The 21,466-nt window shown below is 35.7% G+C and overlaps 1 protein-coding gene across 4 annotated transcripts in view; it reads left to right on the top strand.

Moving 5' to 3' along the window:
* Positions 1–325: 325 nt before the first annotated feature.
* Positions 326–21,466, top strand: part of LOC139970621 (synaptosomal-associated protein 25-like) — a 147,763-nt gene continuing 126,622 nt past the window's right edge. For 2 of the 4 annotated variants that reach the window (XM_071976473.1, XM_071976470.1), the window contains exon 1: positions 326–480. The gene's annotated coding sequence lies outside the window, so the exon portion shown is untranslated. Of the gene's footprint in view, positions 485–10,025; positions 10,250–21,466 lie in introns of those variants that run through there. The other 2 variants (XM_071976471.1, XM_071976472.1) reach the window with 2 other exon arrangements.

Below are 21,466 nucleotides of genomic sequence, written 5' to 3'. Positions count from 1 at the left end.
TATTTTAGCAGAACCTTGCGTGTGTAGACCAAATAAAAGACATGATAGAAATAATTTCATGTCTAATAGTCCTAAGTTTCATTTTTCCTGGCGAACAACCACCAGACCCCCTAAATGGGAGCCAGGGCTAACGACCCCCAGTGCTACACCCTCCTTTATATCCTTCCTTTACGATCCACCCTTGCGTCACTGATGTGCCTAAGAGTTCTACCTCGTGTCATGTTATTCATTATTGCAAATAGAGCGCACGCTTTACACCAAGCCTGTGTGTACTGCCCCTTTAATTTGGGGATGCATAGATGTAAACATTATCAGACATGTTTGACTGGATACAGAACAGACGTTAGCTACAAGTACTCTTACGTACGTATCGCGCCGGTTTCTACATCACATACTCTTTACTGTGTGTAGCTAGCAGGATTTCTACTTCTTACGCTTAATCATCAAGTAACAGGGATTTTGGAAAAAAAAGAGGGAAAGGTTGGTAAGATTTAAGAAACACGTCTCTTTAGAAAGCTTATTTAATTTTCCTGTTGTGGAGCTGAACAACAGCAAACGTTGTAAAAATGATACTCTAGCCGTTGTCGCTAATCTACTTTACGCCTACTATCCTAGGTCTAGGCCTACATTCCGAAGTCTTGGCTTAGGCGTAACACTGACTTAGGCATCACGTAGGCTATTATCATAGCAGACTGGTATCAAATTATGAACGATTAAGCTGCGGCGCACCTGTCTACAGCCTGGGCAAGGTCGGAAAGTGCGTGCAATTGTACTTTGTAGCCTCTGTTACCTTGTCGCAATAAGTAAGTGGAGGACATTCACGATATTATACATAGGCCTGTATAGGCCTACATTTCCACTTCTCAGACTCAGAGTCACACCCCTTAGCAATTGAAACAACTTTTGCAAATCCATTTCCTTCTGCCAGTGAATGCTTTTCACGTTGGGTGTGGGGTCAAATGTGTTGTTCTTACCTACAGTGTGTTGGACCCAAGGAGTCTTGCCTCGTATCCCCAGGGGTACATGCAACCCTGGATCAGAAAGGCTGGCCTAGGCTAGTGGTCTAGCCTGGGCTTTGACTTCTGGTAGATTGTAGTCTTTGTAGGCTAAGACTGGTTAGGCCTAGATTAGAGATGTATTTTCTGTGTGTCTTTCCAACTGCCTGCTATATCCAAACTAAGTTATGCTAGGCATGGGCTACTTTAGGTTGTAAGTATTGTAGAACTGCTAGTCTGTATTACTCGCAAATTTTGTCAAGGAACAAACATTATGCCTTTCCTAACCATTAGTTAAAGTCATTTAAAGTACACTGGAACTATAATTCCAGTGTAATGTACATCCGCTGGAATCTTGTTGGTGTTAAAAGTTTTTGTTGAAGTAAAATGCATGCAGACCTACATGTACAGTATCAAGAATACCATCAATTTTTTGCAAACATAAACAAATTCTAAGCCTATCGCATTATCATAGGATGTCTACCCAAGCCTATTTTGCATATGAGTTGGAGCTGAAGTTGCCATAGCAACTAAGTGCTAAGGACAAGAAACTTGAAAGCCAAAATTACACATAGAGTTTGCTGGGTTTTACTCCTCTTACATGGTTCCTGAAGGTAAAATGAATCATTTCAGCTATTTTGAAGTACAAAATCTAATATTAAGCAATATGTTTATGATGCAGTCCAAGCTAAAATAAACACATTTGTTCAACTCCCATCTTCATAACTGGTTCTGTTGATTCATTGTATAAAATTTTGAAATTGCCTTCACTTTGATCCATTTAAAACTTCATCCCTTACTCCCTATTCATTTCTCCTCACAACAACTGCATTCTTACTCTAACCTATCTGGAATACTTGGTTGCCCCTTAACCCTGTACTCTCTCACTGTATCCATCCCCTTCTGGCGTACTGCCCTCCTTCTCATTCTACCATCCAAAGTGTCTGGGTCACATAATGAGAGTAGAAAATTCTATCTTACAAATATCATACTGTTGGTATTAAAACATCAGAAGTTTATCTAAGGATCTAAGGGTAACGAAATTGCAGGATTCAGCAATTTTTATTTTTATTGGATTCTGGAAATTAACATAATCCAACAAGTTTCTTTAGGATTACAAGTAGCGGGAGAGGGGGAAGGGCAGGGGGTGGTGTGAATGTAAAATTCTACGTACTCTTTTTGTTATATATTCATCTTACTCAATGGGTGATGTTTAGCTAAGAGATCTTTCTTTGAATGGAATACTATAGCTATTACTAGAGCCCTACTGCTTGTGATGTTCATTTCATTAGGAAAGTAAGGTGGAGTAAATGTTTGTAAGGGTGAGAGTCTGTATTAAATGGGATAACATTTTATTGCAGCATTGGACAGTTAAATTGTAAGCAAACATCATTAAAACGTTTTTTTCTTCCAGACCTTTTAAATTATGCAACTAGGAAATAGGGCCTAATATTCTTGTATAAATACAGGTTAGGCTTGAAGGAAGACATTACTGAATGTGTGTTTACCCGGGGGGGGGGATCAAATTCTGTATGGTGGGGGGATCAAATTATGTATGGTGGAAGGGGAGGGGGATAAAATTTTGTATGGTGAAAAGGAGGAAGTGGCTTGCTTTAATCCATGTGGTGTATCAGATCTATGCATAATTACTGTTTCCCTAAATGTTATCCTTTTGCAATTTGTGAAGTGATAGATTTAGTGTCAAACTTATTTTCCATAATTTAACTGAAGTCCTGAATTTCCTTGCCCAGGCTCAGTTTGGCGATATAGTTTCGCTTTCTTTGCAATGTATAGTAAAAACTTACCAGGTTTCCTGCATTTTATATTGAACAGTGAAACTGTAATTTTATGTAATGAGATCAGAAACTGTATTGTTTTTGGCTGTGTCAAATTTGACCAAGTTTTATCAAATTGAGGGCTATTCAGGATTGATTTAGTTGTATCTGCAGATGCTTTTCCTGTATGTCTACCATATTGTGGATGACCTTAACTTTTATGCATTTTGAATGGAATAGCAAAATTGATGTGAATTCCACTGAGTTTTGAGCAGCAAGGGTGAACGTCAGCTCAAAATTAGTTTTGAATATTTGCAGCCCAATAGTCAATAGTATAATTCAGGTCATATTTCAATATCTCATTTTTTTTTGAGTTTTTGAGAAATTATCCCTTAGACATCAGATTGCAGAGATGCATTTTAAGTGATCGAAGCGACTGGACTAACTAGTTTAGCAAATAAGACTTTCACAATTAAAATCAGAGATGCTCACATTTCCAAGTTCAAGTTTATTTCTCATGAACGCTTAAGTTAATAGACGGACTTATGAAACTAGGTGAGGCAGTTGGAAGCATCTTGCCAATTCTTACTGACTTATAAATTATGTTCCCATTGTGGCTTAGTGCATACAGTATCTTTTAACATTATGTGTTTTATTATTTATAGAACTTTGAAAAGGTCATGCTTGTCTTTTTTTTTAATGTATCAAATTCCTAGAAAGCTCTAAGAAACTCTATTGTACTGATATTTTATAGTGTTAAATATTCATCAAACAATTGAATCTATTCAAAAGCTCTCCCTCCTCCCCCCCCCCCCCACCTGTAAAAAAATAAGATTAAAGATTGCCTTAATATCAAGAAACAGTAATTTATTTTTGGATAGTCCACTAAAAATTGTCACTAGAAGAAAAAAAAGAGGCTGGTAATGTGTTGCACTCAATATTTCCATGTTTTATTCTAAAATACAAAACAATGCAACCCAACCCCCAAATCCAGCCCCTCTTAGAAAACAGGTAAGAATGTTACAGCCATTTTCCTTTTCCTTTTAATAATACTTTGTAAGAATGAATCGTCTCATATTAAATGTGCTATATGTGTGTGATCCATCATGTTATTTGGTAAGTACATGATCATTATCTGTCAATATTATTAAGTCAATGGATCATGGAAGATTGATACACTGCAGAAGTTACATGTCTTGAATGCGTAAGATGCTGCGTAGTAGGCCTACAGAAAAGGATACACTCTACAGAGGACATGTAAATGCTACAGTTGACAATGTTTTAACTGTTTGGTTTTCCATTGAAAGACATCAATATATATATAGTGTATATTTATAGTGAGTATTTTGTTTGTGTGTGTGAATGTTGGTACTCTTGCTTGTTAATATCTTATAGCAAGGTGTGAAAGCTGCATCTTCGCCAAACTTGTCATATACAGTACTAGCACTTGTCCATCTTAATTTACATAACTGTAGATTTCAGTCATTTCACTTTGATAATTTATATGTCTTTGATGAGAGTACAAATCAATTTGACTCTTCTCAGTACAAACTTTTCTACATGGGATAAGAAATAAGTATAAAAAAAAGAAGAAGGAAAAAAAAATTACAAATAGCTTCTCATCAAAAAGAATTAAATTTAAAAGGACATTATAGGTTCCAGGCTTCTCTGCAGACATCAGTTGGCAGATTAATGATCAGATAAAAAAAAAGAAGAAGAAAAAACAAAAAAGGAATGGAAAACATCCTTTCTGATAAAAATAAAATGTTGAAATATCCTTGCTCTTTAAATTAGGAAAGATTAAAATGGAGGAGGGAAGTGAATTGGTTTGACTATTTTGTGCTCCTCATTAAATAGTTGCAGATGATGATCATCATCATTCTAATATACATGGAGATAAGACAGGCCTCGAAATATCAGGCTATTTACTGGCTAAATGCGAGTGGATTTCGCTGAGGTTGTCAGCAAAAAGGTACAAATTACTTAGTATTACTTTGTATTCAATTGGAGGAAAATACAAATAGAGAATTTGATTTAATGTTTTCTGTACTTACATTTTTTAGCTAGTGGCTAAATTTGTTAAAATCTAGGTCTGATTAGACATTCGTTGACTATGAGATACAGAAGCCTGCAGTCCATTAGGGATAGTGTCAAATCCAATAGGCAACAAAACATCCTCCCCTCCCCCTTCTCCCCTGGAGCTGCAGTACAAATATGCGGGTTGTCCCTCCCCCTCCCATGTTCTAAAGGTTCTTCCTTTGTTAATGTGGCTGTTTGGGAATGCAAGTATCACTTAAATACAGATCTGTTGTCGATAAAACTGTAAACATATTTTAGCTAATTGGATTAAATGTTATTAACACTACCCTCAGTCATCAATAATTTGCGTAAATGGCTTTAACACCGCAATATTTGTAGATTGCTTACTGCTCGACCGAAGGCCCTTCCGATTTGAGAATATTACATAGACCTGTTTTACTGTAAAGTAGTAACCTGTGAGATCCATGACCAAGCTACTTCGGTAGTTTCATAAAACATGTAATTACCCAAGGGATAGCAATGCTCATAATTTGAGAGAAACTGCTGTACAAGAAACTCGTACAACTGGATCATATTAATGCAATGACTTCAGATGCATTCCTGATTAGGTCTCTTTTTGGGCTTTATCATTTTCTGTAATTTTTTTACTGATAGTGTACAGTCTTTTCCATGCTTGATGTTTTGCAATTACAGCTATTGTTATGGTTGAGTGGATGAGAAGGCGATGGCTCTTGAAGCAATGATGTATGGTAGTGGGATTGCGAGTCCACGACTGGCTATGGCAACGACCAGCCATAAATTATTATTAGTCTCACTCATCCAGGAGGAATTGAAAGGTTTTAGCATGTGACCAAATTTTAAAGATATATAATTTGTCATTTGAAAGAAAAAAACACGCACTATATATTTGACCACTTTGGTTCACTCCGAAGATACTTTTAAAGAAAATTTTCACCCAGGATAGAGCCTGGGCACGAAAAACCAAACAACCTGATCCATTCTCAGTCCGAGTTCACTTACATTGATGTTAATTACGGTACGTCACTCAGTAGCATTCTGGTAAATTCTGTACTTCACAAGTGGAGAGGACTTGGTAAAAAAAAATGACCGCCAAGAGCTAAGTGTTAATGGTCAGAAAATACACAGACATGGATAAAATATGAAACAAATAATATGTTAATTAATTAATTTATTGATTTAATTTAATCTTTCTTACCTAATTGTCATACCTAGAAGGTTTTGTTTGGTTCAGTTTTGGTTTGTCCCTTTTGCTTTAAAACTGATCTTCGATGATCAGTTTTCTCAGGTCCGTATTTGAGACCCATCCTGAATCGCAGATTAGAGGTCCTGTACAATACACACAGTGCCTCTGTCTAATAGTACTGTTTCAAAAGTACATGCAAGAAAAAAAACATGTCTTTGCTAACATTACGGTACTACACTGTTTTATTATCGTCTTTGGTTTACTTAACAGAACTAATTAAGCTTGGATGTTAAGTGGGTACTTGTAACATGGAATGCCAGAATGGTCACCAGTTAAACAGTCCATTGTTGGCGTGATATATATGTTATGCTCTAATATAGCAAACCTTTCTTTAATCTCTCAATTTAACTTTTAAACCATGATGGGAATATTGTTCAATATGAAACTATAGTTTATCAAATTAATCAGGACACTCTTGCAGACATTTTAACCCATATGAACACTGAAACAGTGTAGCGAAGTGTATAAGGCAAGGGAATGATTTAGTGTTCAGATTTTGTGTAGCAAGTTTGAAGACTCTGTACTTTGTCTTTAATAAAACACTATAGTTTCTGTGCACAGAAACTGCTATACATACAGTACATCTTTGCATTTGTATAGCAATCTGCCCATTTTGCATAACATTTTGCGATGCGATAGTTGATAAGTTATTCCCTGTAAGGTCCTGTGATGAACTTTAATATATTTTAGATTCAACATTTTGCAAGACTAATCTCTACTACAGAAATTAAACTCTGTAAAGGATACAATAAAAGAAAATGAACTATACAGTATCCATACTGCTCTGTAATATCATATTTTAGACTTGCTCAAGCCGTCAGCATTGTGTGTGAAGGAACATTATAGCTATGATACCTCCCAAATAGAATTAGAGTTTGCTTAGCTGTGTGAGCAAGTTTTTAATGACAAGTGTCTCTATAACACGTACCGGCCAATGCAATAAAGATGGATTGCTGTTTATGAGATTCTCAGCTGGTATTATTATCCAACTGGAGTCCTGATAGCCAGAGATACGTTGATTAACTTGATTGTTGCACAATTTTGAAATGTCAATGGTGACACCACTGCAGCGTTTGATACATGATTAATACTACAGACTTGTGAGTGAGTGGTAGGGTGGCGGTCAGTTATACAGATGATAGGACACCAAATTATAAAAATCTTGTTCTTATTATGAGATATTTATTTACTGTATACTAATACAGCTGAATATATAATGACTTCTGTTGTAATCTTGTAATTTTATCAGTCTATGTCTTGCATATATATATAATTGAAAACGTAATGAGAAGGAAAATCAAGAACAGTGAAAAAACTTCCAGCCTCCAACGGGACTCGAACCCGGGCTTCCGCTTTGTACACGGACACACTAACCACTTAAAGCTATGGACGCTGATTGTATGTCCAGAGGTTCGAAACCGGTAAGGAAGGTCGTAATTCCTCTGTAGTCGTTTGTCACCTGTATCGAACAATACTAGTTCTGTTTTTGGTGACATATTTTGCCACTGTATATATATACTGTATAAATATACTGTATATATATATGTATATATATATATATATATATCTGCATCTTTCTATATGAGTGACATTGTACAGTTGGCCTAGTAATTACAATGTCTTAAGATATCAACCATACAAAGAAAAGAATTAAAAAACAGAAGGAAGGTAAAACAAGATTACATGGCATTGTATCTGAATTAGTGATTACAAAGTGTGGACAGTCGAGAGATACATTAAATCATTCAGGGCTTTAGCCTTCAGATCCTAACATTCACTCTGAAACAATGAAACCTGTGTCCTAAATAATAAAGAGGTAATTATTTTCCGTCTTCTGTAGACGACTCTCATGGACAGTGGACCTTCTTTTGTCTGCAACTTTCTCCAGCTCAAAATGGCAATGCGGTTTTATTGTGAGATAAATGCCTTCCTGTATATATACAATAAACGAACATCTCAAATTTACCCTCTTACTCTTTGAAACCCGCAAAATTATCATCGTGAGGTTTGAACTAAAGAAGGTCACGTATGAACGAGGCTCTGAAACTTGTACGGAGCTACCGTAGAGTTTGAAATTGTCCTCATTATGAATGCAAACTGGTTTCTCACTGAAGCCTGCAAATTCACTAGAAGGCTCCTTGTGGGTAGTAACTGTCAAGTTATCTAGCATATTTCAGGGCCAAAACTAGGGGGAAATTTAAGACGTATGCTAAATTGATGCAGTAAAGATGTCACTGTGTTGTGGCGTTGAGGAGTTTACGTTTAACAAGGATTTGATTATATTATATATCTCTTTTTTTTGCTTTTTTTTGGCAGACTTCTAAAAAATTATGTAAATTAAAATATAGCTTTGGTAAGGTAGTAAAAGGTTATTTTCTTAATGTTGATCAAGCTGTATATATATTATCTTGTTAATATCAAACTACATGTATGTATGGTATATGCCATTATAACAAAGTGCAGTGAGAGACACTTCTCGGGGAGCAACAACTAAGAGTAGGTCTATTGCTTCAGTGCATGAAACTTGTTGTGTAATTAAATTAAACTGCTTTGTAAAAGACCTCGTCACATAATCCAATTGCTGACGAGGAATGGAACATCATCCTTAAATGTGCTAGACAGTTTAATAATGGTCACCCATCAAACATCATCAAGATTTTACTGCCACCTACACAGCACTTTGACCCCTTTGAGACCTGAAGTGTTCTAATACCCCTTAATAATTATCCTGGAAATATTTTCGATTATTAGGAACTTTTCAGGAACTTTCCCATTTGAAAATTTTTTTTTTGCCAGCTTAAATGTAGTGTCATTACTAATGACTTTTAATACATGACAGCGATCATATTGATCAATCTAACTGAGACATGTGGATAAAACCTTTGAGTTTTTCCTGATTAGCAAGTTAAGTATATAATTGAAAACGTAATCAGTAGGAGAATCCAGAACAGTGAAAAAACTTCCAGCCTCCACCGTGATTCGAACCCTGGCCTCCCGCTTTATATGCGGACACCCTAACCACTAGGCTATGGACGCTGATTGTATGTCCAGAGGTTCGAAACCGGTAAGGAAGGTCGTAATTCCACTGTAGGCGTTTGTCACCTGTATCGAACAATACTAGTTCTGTTTTGGTGACATGTTTGCCTTACTCTAGAGATCAAACCTGATCAAACCAACTCGAAGTCATTTGTGATTCCTATAGCCGGATCTCGAAAGAGATACTTTGAACAGACTTTTGTTAATGAAATGGAGGTAAACGTAAAAGGCAAATGAATATATATATAATATGAATATAATAGACATTGTTGTACAAGTGATACCAAAATGTTGTGCCCCCACATGTAACCTTCTCAGTCCGAAAGGTTACAAGCTCTTTTTTCTTCATTTTGTCATTGCTGTGCTAATTATGCTGTCAAAGTTTCTGTACCGATTTCTACTTTTTCTGTTCTTCAACAGTCAATTTCTTAGTATCCTTAGATTGTTGCAAAATGCAAATTCAATGTTGTATGCATCTTTTAATTCACTAGATGGATATTTGAAATTAAAAGCTATATTGCTTTTAAATTGTGATTTTTTTTCCATCTTTTTTTCTTTTTGTACATAATACCTTATCATCACTACCATCTCCAATATTAAACAATTTATAATACACGAATTGATCGTCATCTAAAAACACAATTATAGTTCATTCAAATCCTCAGCACCTGGATCTGGAAAAACTGTGCAAACAGGTCAAACCCCTTTAATGAGGTTTCCCATTAAACTTTTAATATCACAGCTGACTTGCCCATGGATATTAAACGTAGAGTAGTACTGTACACCTAGTGTGTATATATATCTGTGTGTGTGTAATAGTAGTAAGAAGCTCACGATAAGCAGAAGATAGCTGAAATCCACATGCTATACGAGACCACGAGCACTGAGCGATCCATAGACAACAGAGTAGTGGTGTGGGGTTAGTAGTATGTGTTTTAACAGTCTGTATACTGTGTACTTGAGCATGTGTGCTGTAACAGAAAATTTCAAGAATATATGACACAGCTCATGCAACTAGCATTATTGATTGCAACGTGGACTATTAATGTTTAGCAAAAGGGTCTGTGTTTGTCTGCGTGTGTGTGTGAACGACTAATACATCCGAAAAGGCTGTCCGAAACGAACATACATCAGTCAAGGTCAGTTCTTCTCATCAATTTTTCTTTAGCCTCTTCTCGTTGGTGTGTTTCCTTGACTCGGTTTCATCGTGCTCTTTTTTAACCTGTGTGACGAGAGAGTATCTCGTTGTAAACATTGCAACTTAATTAGTCACTGAATCAATCCGTCTGGATGAATTATAGCAGTTGGGATAATATATATTGGCAAAGACTCAGAATTTACCCAACCTATATATTTTAATCATTGTAACTACTGTACTGTGTATATATATCACATGTACATCTACATATAAACTGTTGGTTATTTATGTCTTCTTTTGACTTCACAACAGTTTGTTATCAGCACTTGACAAATGTCAGGAAGTGTTTTACCACTTGAAAAAAAAAAAAAATCTAAGTGCAACATTTGAAGTTCTGATATTTTTTTTAAAACTTCTCATAAGTTCAAAATCATAATTGATTGAATTTATTGGCTATCTATCTATGTCTTAAGGTATCAATGTTATACATGTCTAAATTGACTGAAAAGTTATGTCTCTCACCTGTCTCCTATGTACATATGCACTCTGATCTACCTGGTAACTAATGTTCTTACGTTTTAGGAGACAGATAAAGTATTGTCATTTTGTAAATATCCAAACCAGTAAATTTTGGGGCATTTATTTGCCAGGAATCTGATAGAAATGTCACGTATTCTGTCAATCTATAATCAGGTAGGAATATTCAGACTACGTAGCTATTGTATATATCTCTGACAGGTGAAATGGTTGGTTGGGTGTTTGTTAAAATTTACACTACCTCTTCGGACTCAACATTATCATATTTAATAAAGTTCTAGGAAATAAATACTGGAATAATGATAACAAAGCAGTATAGTCAATTCACAAACAAAGCGGACAGTTGTAGGTGTTGAACACAGTACCTTGGTCTTTCGGCATTGAAGACTCGCCCCAAACTGCGTGCGGCCATCTGAAAAAAGTTAACTTTGTGTTGCTTGCAAGTGACGTTTTGTTCGTGTCGCTACAAAATGCAGACAGTAATGAAACGTGATACCTTGCTATCTTTACCTAGACCTGAGTTGTCCATCGCTGCTATGTACACTGTGTAGTGGGTATTGACCGTAGCTGTATGTATTGACTGTACACTAGTGTCTAATTACCGACGGTAGCAAGCTGTGTGTGTATTTTCTGGGATCGATGGTGGTGTCTAACACTTCTGTTACACCTCATTCGAAAGTAGGTCAGATTAACAGCATTAGACGCTTCTTTTTTGCGCGAGTCTTCACACCCTTTAATGATTAACATTATTCATAATCCTCAAAATGAATGTTGCCAAATTTAAACACTTATTTATTTCCCCGAAAAATAATCTTGTGAGTCACTTAACTTTGCCATGTGTTTAGCATCTGACCTAGTGTGACCTGAACTGGTGAATTTCTGCAAGGTTGACTTCAGCATTGCAGGTTATGTAATAGTATTAATTAAAAAACTTAAAAAAAACTAGAAACATTACAGGAGGCTCATCAATCAAAGTGACTGGATTACCTAGTCTAGCACACGTACTGTTCAAGTTCACACTGCAGAAGCCACATAGATATTAAAAGTTCAGATGTTCATGATCTGAAGAAATAGGTTAACAATTTGTTACAGATAATTTACAAAGACAATTCAGTTTGGATCTCATTCTTGGCTGCAGCTGTGTTGTTTATTTTAGAGTTAAGCATTTTTTTGTTTTTAAAGGAGATTTGTATGATAACAAAACATTGGATTACCATTAACATGTAGGCTAGAAAAAATTAACATTAGCATATTTAACAATTCAGATTGTCTGATAAGACAGCTGTAACATTTGATGAACGTTCCTTAACGATTAGGTGTCGGTTGAGAAGCCTTCTTTGATAATTATCAGTTAAACCTTAAAGGAGTGTTCCAGGCTTTTTGAAGGTGGCAGTCTAGAATTCATAGGGAAAAGAAAAAAAATAATACAGTGTACAGTCAACTATTTTCTTCAAAATATGACAACATTTCAATCGAGAATTATTGCCTCAAATCAACCTTAAATACTACTTAAACCAGAGTTGTGACAATCCTGCTCAATCTTCAATTTGAATTATAAATTTTTCTACAACTTGTATACATAAATTTGTGTTTTTTGCTACCTTGCTTTCCCATGCCTCTGTTTTTATCTCAATACATTACATGTATAGAGATATTGTAACAGTAAGTGGGACTCTCTCTTTTCTTAAAAATTTTTCAGCGTCTTCATATAAAGTTCTTTTTCTCTGGAATTTTCAGAGCAAGCATATATCATATAGGCCAACAAAAGTTACTATTTTTTATTCGAGAATTTTATCTCATTCTATGACTTTTTCACCGATTTATGTCCAAATCGGGCCAATTTGGACTGAAATACAGTCGAAACAACCCATTTTTGCACACGCTCCAAAACTTATGTTTAATGAAAGAGAATAGAATAGAATTGTCTTTCAACAGTGGTATCGTCTAAGATAGGGTCCTATGTATTATATATTTTATTAACATTTTAAACTTTCATTTGTTGTTTACAGGTAGGTATTAATAAGAATTTTACCAGCTGTATATGACATTTTATGGCTTTTATTTGCTTTATTTGATGTTTAAATGATTTTTCTTTCTTAAAACAACACTGAGCTGCCGCCCCTACTTTTAGTAAAAAGGTCCGTTTTTGATGATTAAGCCCCGCCCCCAAGTCTGTTTTGTAGCAGATTGGCTATGACTCATGGCAGCTACATGTTAGATATACGAAAATGGCTACCCTCGCGACCAATTTTCTCTACTGTAGTTAGGTACGCCAGGTGTAGTCTATTGCATTCTAATTACATATACACATTTTGTACTGCTGAATTCTACGTAGTGCATTTAATTTACATTAGGCCTTCGTTTTTGTAACATCCATTTAAGGATAGTACTGGTGTTCAGGTAGCTTTTCAGAGCAAGGGCCATGATAAGTTTGTTTGGTACAATTATAGAATACAGGGCCATTCATTAACTCTTCCCAGCATCCGGATGCGCGGATGCTCGGTGTGTCTGTACATGTTCGTACACGTAGGACGCCCTCTAAAATTCCATCATATACGATATACCATCACGTATTTCATTTTGACTCCGCATCCGCGCATCCACCCTGGGAGTACCAGGAATGGACGTACAATTTTCGAAAAGTTTCGACATATACCGTCACGTATTTCCAATACTGAAAGTCCCGTATATACGAAGATATTCCACATCAATAGTGTGTCGTTCTTAAAAGGCATCCGTACATGTGTGACGCCCTCTAAAATTCCTCCACAGAAGTACTAGGAAAGGACACTCCGCATCCACGCATCCGCGCATCCACTCAAAAAGAAAGAACTGGGACTTTGACATTTTATACTCACATACGTACTGGGGTGAGACTAAGCATCCGCGCATCCGGATGCTCAGATAGTATCATCGAGTGGCATATATTGATAATTGTAGAGACAGAGCAAAGATTTGAAATTAGGAATCAAAATTAAAACTTCCAGTATTGAGATACTGCGTCATTGATGCTCTTGTTTGTCTAGCTACACCCTCCATCTATATCAGAGGTTAAATAATGCCAAAGTACCCATCTTTTTCTTCCTAATTTTTCCTTACTCCAGAGATCTTAAAGTTACTGTCTGAACATTGGATTTATTTTATACTACCTAGACACATACTTTATCATGTATAGAAGTCGACAAAAGGCTGCTCAGCATGTATGAATGACATTGCCTGTTTGACAAGTGAAATATAAATCATTAACAGTCTGTAGTATTCCCCTCAGAAAAAAGAGGAAATTTCAATCATGGTCACTAATCTAGTCAAAGGTTTTGTTTTTTTCTTCTTACATTTTTAACTGTGGTTCTTGGACCTTTTGTTAATCGTCTAAACTCGACCCTCAACGATACCTCGATATCATGAGGAAAAATTAGACCCTTCATAAAAACAACTTGTCAGAATTTATAGCAATTTTTCTATTTTGCTTAATTCTGGAGGCAATACAGTGTGATATTTCTAAGCAATATTTCTCATATATGGGGTGACATTTATCTCTCTGGGTAATTTCCTAAGTTGGATCTGATAAAAAATGAAATTAGTGGTTATGTACTAATAATTCACAATATAAAAGAAAATTGATATATGGAGTTTTATAAAATAATAAAACGGATCTAAGTTGACTTTTCATTTGTTAGTTTATACGGTAGTTACTAGACTTGATGTCAATCTTCTAGTTCATTCCTACAAAGTTTTGTAGTTTTTGTGCATGATTCAATTGCCAGTATTTCACTGCCACCTTTCCCCTCCTTAATGTATAAAATAGTTCATCCCTCAAGCAACTAGGGTGTTTTCCTGTATAAATTTTTAGAGACCATCATTCACTTCATACAGTTAATACTCCTAGGACTGAATCAAGTCTTTGATATCACTGAAAACGTATGTTGCTCTCTCTCATCGTGCTGTGTGGGAGTCTGTAAGACAGATACAAAATTGAATTTTTATGTACAAATTTTTAGCCTGTAGTACATCGGTGACACCATTTTTCATGTTTAAATAAAATTTATGTGTTGCAGCTGTGTCAAAAAATCATAAGACGAACAGTTATCCAAAAAATATAATTTAAGAGTGGGGGGGGGGGGGAAGAAGTTACAGGCTAACAAACATTGCTATGGCATTTGGCAAATTGCCTGCAAAACTTGGAAAGATGTGTTCAGTTTCCTGACATAGAACACGATTTTTTTTTTTTAGTGATACACATAACCCATGAACCTCGAAGGTTTTAAAAATATAATTAGTATTGAACTGAGCCTCAATGGGCTGGCACCATAGCCATAGATTGTGAATAAAAGCACTGTTATTCAAACTAGGGGTCCCCAACCCTTTTAAGAAAAACACTGATATTTTATGAAAAAAGTGGAAAAAAATCTTGTGTATAAGTTACTTCAAAGTTGCAAGTAAACGATATCTTGCAAAGAGGCACCCTTTAATAGTCACATACCAATTTCTATAAAGATATGGGGATATTGTATTCCCCCCCTCCCACCCCACCCTCACATTCTGATAAGCTCTCTTTAAATATTTGACACTATTTGATACTAAAAATGAAATTTATTCATCATTTGTTATATATCCGTATGTTTTTGAGTGCTAAAAAGTGATTTCCAGGTGGTTCTGACCCTACAAATTATTCCGAGGCATTCAGGAAGTTCACAGTAGACTGTGAAAGAAAGGAGCTAATTTTGTCCCGAAATGTTACTGACCATTATTGGACTTCCAGCATATTAGCATATTTTGGGAGCAAAATATTAGCTTTGATATACTGTAAAGGCAACTTTTTTCCAATATACATGCAAGTGCGTTCATTTCCTATATTGTTCCAAAACGCCATTTTGATCCTGCCAAGCTGTGGCATGCTCCCCCAAATGAATGTGACCAGACTCAACTGAACCAATGTGACCTAGTTCTTGGATATCTGTGAAGAACCATGATCTTGCAACTGACCTCCTATACTGTACACTGAACAAACGCACACAATTATACTGTTTCCTGTTAATGACCGGTGTTGGTCTAGGTCACATGCAATATGCCTCTTCTGTGATTGGTTAAATTTGTTCAGACTGGACAGTGTTTATAGTCATTACATGTTCAGTATTTGTGTTATAAGACTAGCAAAATGGTGATAAGATGTAGTCTTAAGTTCCTGACCAAAACGTGAACATCCACGATTTGTATTGATGGTCCAGTTGAGTCCAGATTGTGATGAGTCAGGCAGTGTGCGGCTGGCATTAAAACCACCCCTGGTCTCCTAAGAATATCTGGTTCGATTTAGAAATTGGATTTGTTTTTTAAATTCCTAAATGGCTTTTGTAAAACAGTTTGAGTTCATGAGTTGATTTCACAACGAGTGAAATCTTATAAAAAATGCTCAACTATCTATATAACATTTTGGCAAATACATTATCGTGTATACTTTGGCAGGTTTGTTGACTATAGCAGCTACTACTAGTACTACTTGTTGACATATATGATACATTCAGGTAAACATAAGAAATATTTTCACCCTCAAGTTCTTGAAGTGGTGTAAACTTCCATGCTTGAAATCTGTGAAATTTTAAGCCGGTGATACTGTACGTAGGTAGAATATTTCATGTATAGTGAAACCCATAGGAGAGTCGAATGCCAGACTGCGTATCCTCGATATTAATTGCGCCATTGGTCGGGAGATTCTTGAACGTTGATGAATTATTTAGGGTCTGCGTGAATCGCTGCAAAAATATAACCGATGATAGAATATAAAAACTAGGTAGACGGCATGGGAAAGTGGGTGTGGGGTGAGGATGGGGTATAGGGAGGGGGTGTATGGTAGGGGGAAGGAAGGATGTGTGTGGGAAGAGGGGAAGGAATGGGTGAGACAATATATGGTAAGTTATGGAAGTTGGCAGAGGGCAGAGGACGGAAGACGGAGGATAGAGTGGAGGTGAGGGGTGCGGATGCAGGTGTAAATCAATGCATGGGATTATTTCTCCCTTGTGTAAGATTGTGCCAAGCAATTATTACAAATACGCCCAAGGTTCCTCTGAGTTTGAAACCATGGAAACAAGCCATTGTGTCATTGCTATGTGTGTCATCACTATTTTTATAATTAGCACATCTATAGGGGAGAGGGGGGAGAAGTACACATTATTTTGAATGCTAGTTATAGTATATATATGCCATTGCTCTTGACAGAATGTAACTCAATTATTTGCAGCTGGAAAACAAAATAAATTGGAAAGAACGAAACCTGGAGTCCCCTCAAAATTGTCCAAAAATCAATTGCAGAGACACTGAGAGTTAAACTCGGTAGGTTAGCTGAAAACTGAAAACTTGAAGATGCCTCTTTTGCTCTTCTTTTGACTTTCTAGATATCGATGAGATATTCTCGTCTGAAAGGATGAATGTACAACAATGACCTTTCATCACGTTTAATAAAGTTCACCATATTCTTTAACTTGCAGTTATCATTTCTGTTGGACTGAGTGCTATTTATGTTCCTACATTCAAAAGTCTACTTAAGACCCATCTTTTCACTTGTTCTTTTCTAAATTAATCTGCTTTCTTTGTAAAGCGCCTTGAGCAGTGACTTTTGTCTACTGATTTGGCGCTTTTTAAGTCTCATTATTACTATTAGTGGGACAATAATTACGTGTCCCAGTAACATACATATAGTGATCCTATACATATTCACCCACAAGAATTAAAAAAATAAATCTAAAGTCATTTTTTTTGGGGGGGTGGGGGTGGGGAAGGGGAGTTTCAATGCATCACCTCTCATGAAATTTAGGATTAGGAAAGAATTAGCACAGGTCTGTCTGGAGTGAGATAATATTTTGACAACATTGATGGCAAATTTAAATGTTTTTGCTTATTTATGAATTCATGATGAAGTACTAGATGACAGAAAATCTGGCAGTATTTTGTTAAACTTTGTTTCACCTTTTGTTTAACCTTTTGATTAATCTTGCTTTTAGATCATTAAAAGTATTGAAAGTGCTAAAAGGTGTTGTCCTTTATGTCTTCTTGTAATAATGATTTGTAAAGAGAAGCCCTTCATCAATCTTTGATTCATTGACTAGCATTAAAATAGTTTCTCAAAATTCTAGCAATTACACTGTCTTGTACCGTCCATATTTTTAAAATTACAGGTCTGTAACGTAGAGAAATGTCGTCGCCGCCGTCGTGTTCTATTGCACGTCATGACACGTACAGCTCTATACGAAGCACGCATTGCGTGAGAGTGTTCCATTCCTGTAGAGAACATACAGTACATGCAACCATGTGTTATTGTATTACATTACTCGCATAGAATATATGCAGAGTGGCTCCTCTCTCTTTCCTGTCTCCATTCAGCATTCATGAACTCTAAAATCTACCCAGAACCATCTATTGTATTACATTAAAGATGTAAAGGATATGCTAGATGTACGTACATAGATATGCACAGATTCAGAACACTACATAGTAGGATAAATTATTAGTGAAGTCAGCTGTGAAAATTGGGAGGGAATTCATAGCCAATAGCTACCTTTCTAAATGCTTGGAACATCTCATGGAAGGTAAAACATTTTTTTTTCACCCAAAATTGCTTGAGGTTGGGGGTGACTAGCCTTGTAAGAACTGTTTGTCTTGGGTGTATAAAACCTTTCATGTGCAGGCTTAAATTTCTGTTCAATTGAGTGAAAAACAAGTAGTTAGAATTATCACAGTGGTAACGAATAACCGTTGTTACTACTAGTTTTAATCTTCATGGTGTGCTGTCTGTAAGAAAAAAGAAAACAGCAAACATACAAAACCAAACCCCCCCCCCTCCAAAAAAATAAAAAATTAATGCTGCTGAAATGAGCAATTCATATAATAATATATTATTAAATTAATTACTGTCTCAAATATATATGTGTAATTTGTGTTTGTACTTTGAAGCAGGATTTAGATTTTGATTTCCAAATTTCCAATATATACCTTTAGCTTGGCCTTTTTTTCTTTTCTGCATTGAGTCATAAAATCTAATGTACAATAGCTCAGAAAATTGATATTTTCCAATGTACTAGCATAAACACTTGATTAGAACAAAATTAGAAATTATAAGACCGCTTTTGGAATTTCCGATGCCAAACAAATTAAGTTTCCTCTTTTGAAATTTTTCCTTTTTTTGTTGTTGAAATGTAGCATTCGATTGATAAACATTCCTGTTTCTGTTGACACTATTAGCTGTCGGTATGCATCTTAATGATATGATTCTTGTAGATGAGTCATTGCCCGATTAATGCTTTAAAAATAAATATTTACTACCTCTAAAATAATTTTATTTAAACAATTTAAAACAGATGATGATCTTTGTACCTCATTAAGCAGTAGATCCTCTTCCTCCCTGCCATAAATTTTTCCCTGTGTAATATTTTGCATTTTTTTATTTTATTAATAAATTGGTCATATATTGGTGAACATTTGAATGTGTCTTTATTGGTCTGTTACTAAGATACCATCTTTAATTTTGGTAGGCTACTTTATTAAAACCCAAAATGGATATCATAAATGGAAAGGAGTTTTTATGTAGAGAGTCTATTAAATTCCATGTCAGTTCCATGCTTTTTTTTTTTTCCATGCCAGCATTTCAGCATTCCATGCCAGCATTTAAGTTTTTCTCTATATTAGTAGTAATTTTAATTTCAAACACTTGGTTCATATCTAGCAGCAAGTAGGAGATCTACACAGTGGATTATTTTGGGTATGTTATAGGTTATGTTTTGAAAATATTCTTATTTTCATTTCTTTGTATAAAACGGAAAAAAAATTACCCATAGGGAAGTGGGAGGTGGTCGGTATTTTCTTTGTCTTATTTACTATTCAAGCTAATAAACTGTAATGTTATGGAATTTTAATATCTAATCTTGTTGAAAATTATTCCAAACAGCTGCTGTAACGGGAATTATCCTTTCAAATAAGTCACTCCAATCGGTTAGCCCATAATTTTAGAAATAATTTCAAGAGCAGAGCAGGCTTAGCAAGCTAATACATGTAATAACCATCATTTCATCCCAGCACTATAAGATAGGCCATTATGAAAAGAGCATTTTAAGATGAGGTGTTTTAAAACATTTTTTATGCCATTCGATACTAAAATCACACTGTAATGTAAGCAATTTGCTTGCCTAGCCAAGTTTCATCTCAATTTATGAGGGTAATGAAAGATTGAAAAATTTTCTTATTTTTCTTCTATGAGACATTGGTGTATCATGTTCTTTACTGTAAGAGAACAATGAAAAAGTGTTCGGCAGCAAAAACATGTTTGTGAATCTGGTATATGCTATCGCATAGCAAAATGCTATGCAAAAATGGGCACACTGATCTGTACAGTGTAGGTGCTAAGATGAATCTGACAGTCTATGTACACAGGGACCATATGTAGTAGTTTGTAAAGGAATGAGTAGAACCCTCACAAAACTGCTGTATCATAAAATTTGATCCATCCACTTTACCCTGCAGAGTATACATACATTATATTTACTTCACTTCTCACTTACCTGTCGAAATGAAACGTGTGGCCAAACAGCATTTTGGTGTGCTTTGTTTTCGTGTTTTTTTTCTAAAATGGCCTACCAATTTAAGAGAAATGATACCCTGAACATTTTAAAATTCCTCTAAAGAACATTGTTTTCAACCATTTCATGTTGTTAATTCTGACGTTAGGTTGCATATATAGGCCTATGTATGCATCGGTAGAAAACATTGAATTTTTCTTACCACGTTTCAATACCTTATGTTCATCTAAGAGACACCCCCAATTGCAAACCCACTTAAGTCCTATCCATATGCAGTCAGTTGTCATAGGACAGTGTAATTGCTATGGAGTGTTATGTCACATAAAAAGAAAAGTGCTGGTCAAGAAGTGTGTGGAAGTAATCTAAAGAAGATGGTTCGATAGTTTTCTGCAAAATATGTGGGCAGGTGGGATCAAGTGGGGGGGAGAGAGGAGTGGGAGAGGTAAGTAAAGTATATTCTTTACTCATTTCAACAGACTGCTGAAAGTTGATTATTATTATTTTATTTTTTTGCAGTTCTCAAGGGCATAGTAGTGTCATTGAAATGATTCATCACCAAACATTATGTTAGTCATGAAATGTGAGAAACTTATATTAAGTAGATGTTAGGTGGGTTGAGTGTCAGGTGCATACAGCAGGGTAATTGAGAATCCAAAATCAAATGGAATGAAATGTAACAAATGTTTTGTTGATCAAGTAAAACATGGTCAAGGAATATCAATCATTCACCAAGGAGATGTTCAATAGTCTTCAACAAAAAAGGTTGGACATGTTTATCCTGGAGGGGGGGGGGGTGTGGGGGGCAGAGGAGATTGATAAATTATTTTCTATGTAGACACAATTACTAAACTGCTGAGGTCTCTCTTTACCGGTTCTGAACATTCATACGTGACTTATTTAAATATTTATTGAGTTACATTCTGCTTCAGTGTATTAACCTTGCCCACACGATTGTCGCTATGTACTCCTTAATGTAAATGCTCTCTGTAAACAAATTTCAAGACCGAAGCTTCAAATAAAAACCTTTTGAATCCTTTAAAAGCCTGCCGTGAACACGATCTACTGTACCTTTAGAGCCCCTGGTTATATGAAAAGTGTTTGCCATGACCTTACCGAAATGG

The sequence above is a fragment of the Apostichopus japonicus genome, chromosome 8, assembly GCF_037975245.1.
Source record: "Apostichopus japonicus isolate 1M-3 chromosome 8, ASM3797524v1, whole genome shotgun sequence".
NCBI classification, from domain to species: domain Eukaryota; kingdom Metazoa; phylum Echinodermata; class Holothuroidea; order Aspidochirotida; family Stichopodidae; genus Apostichopus; species Apostichopus japonicus.
The sequence above is the reverse complement of the archived record's forward strand: the minus strand, read 5'-3'. Positions and strand labels throughout refer to the sequence as shown.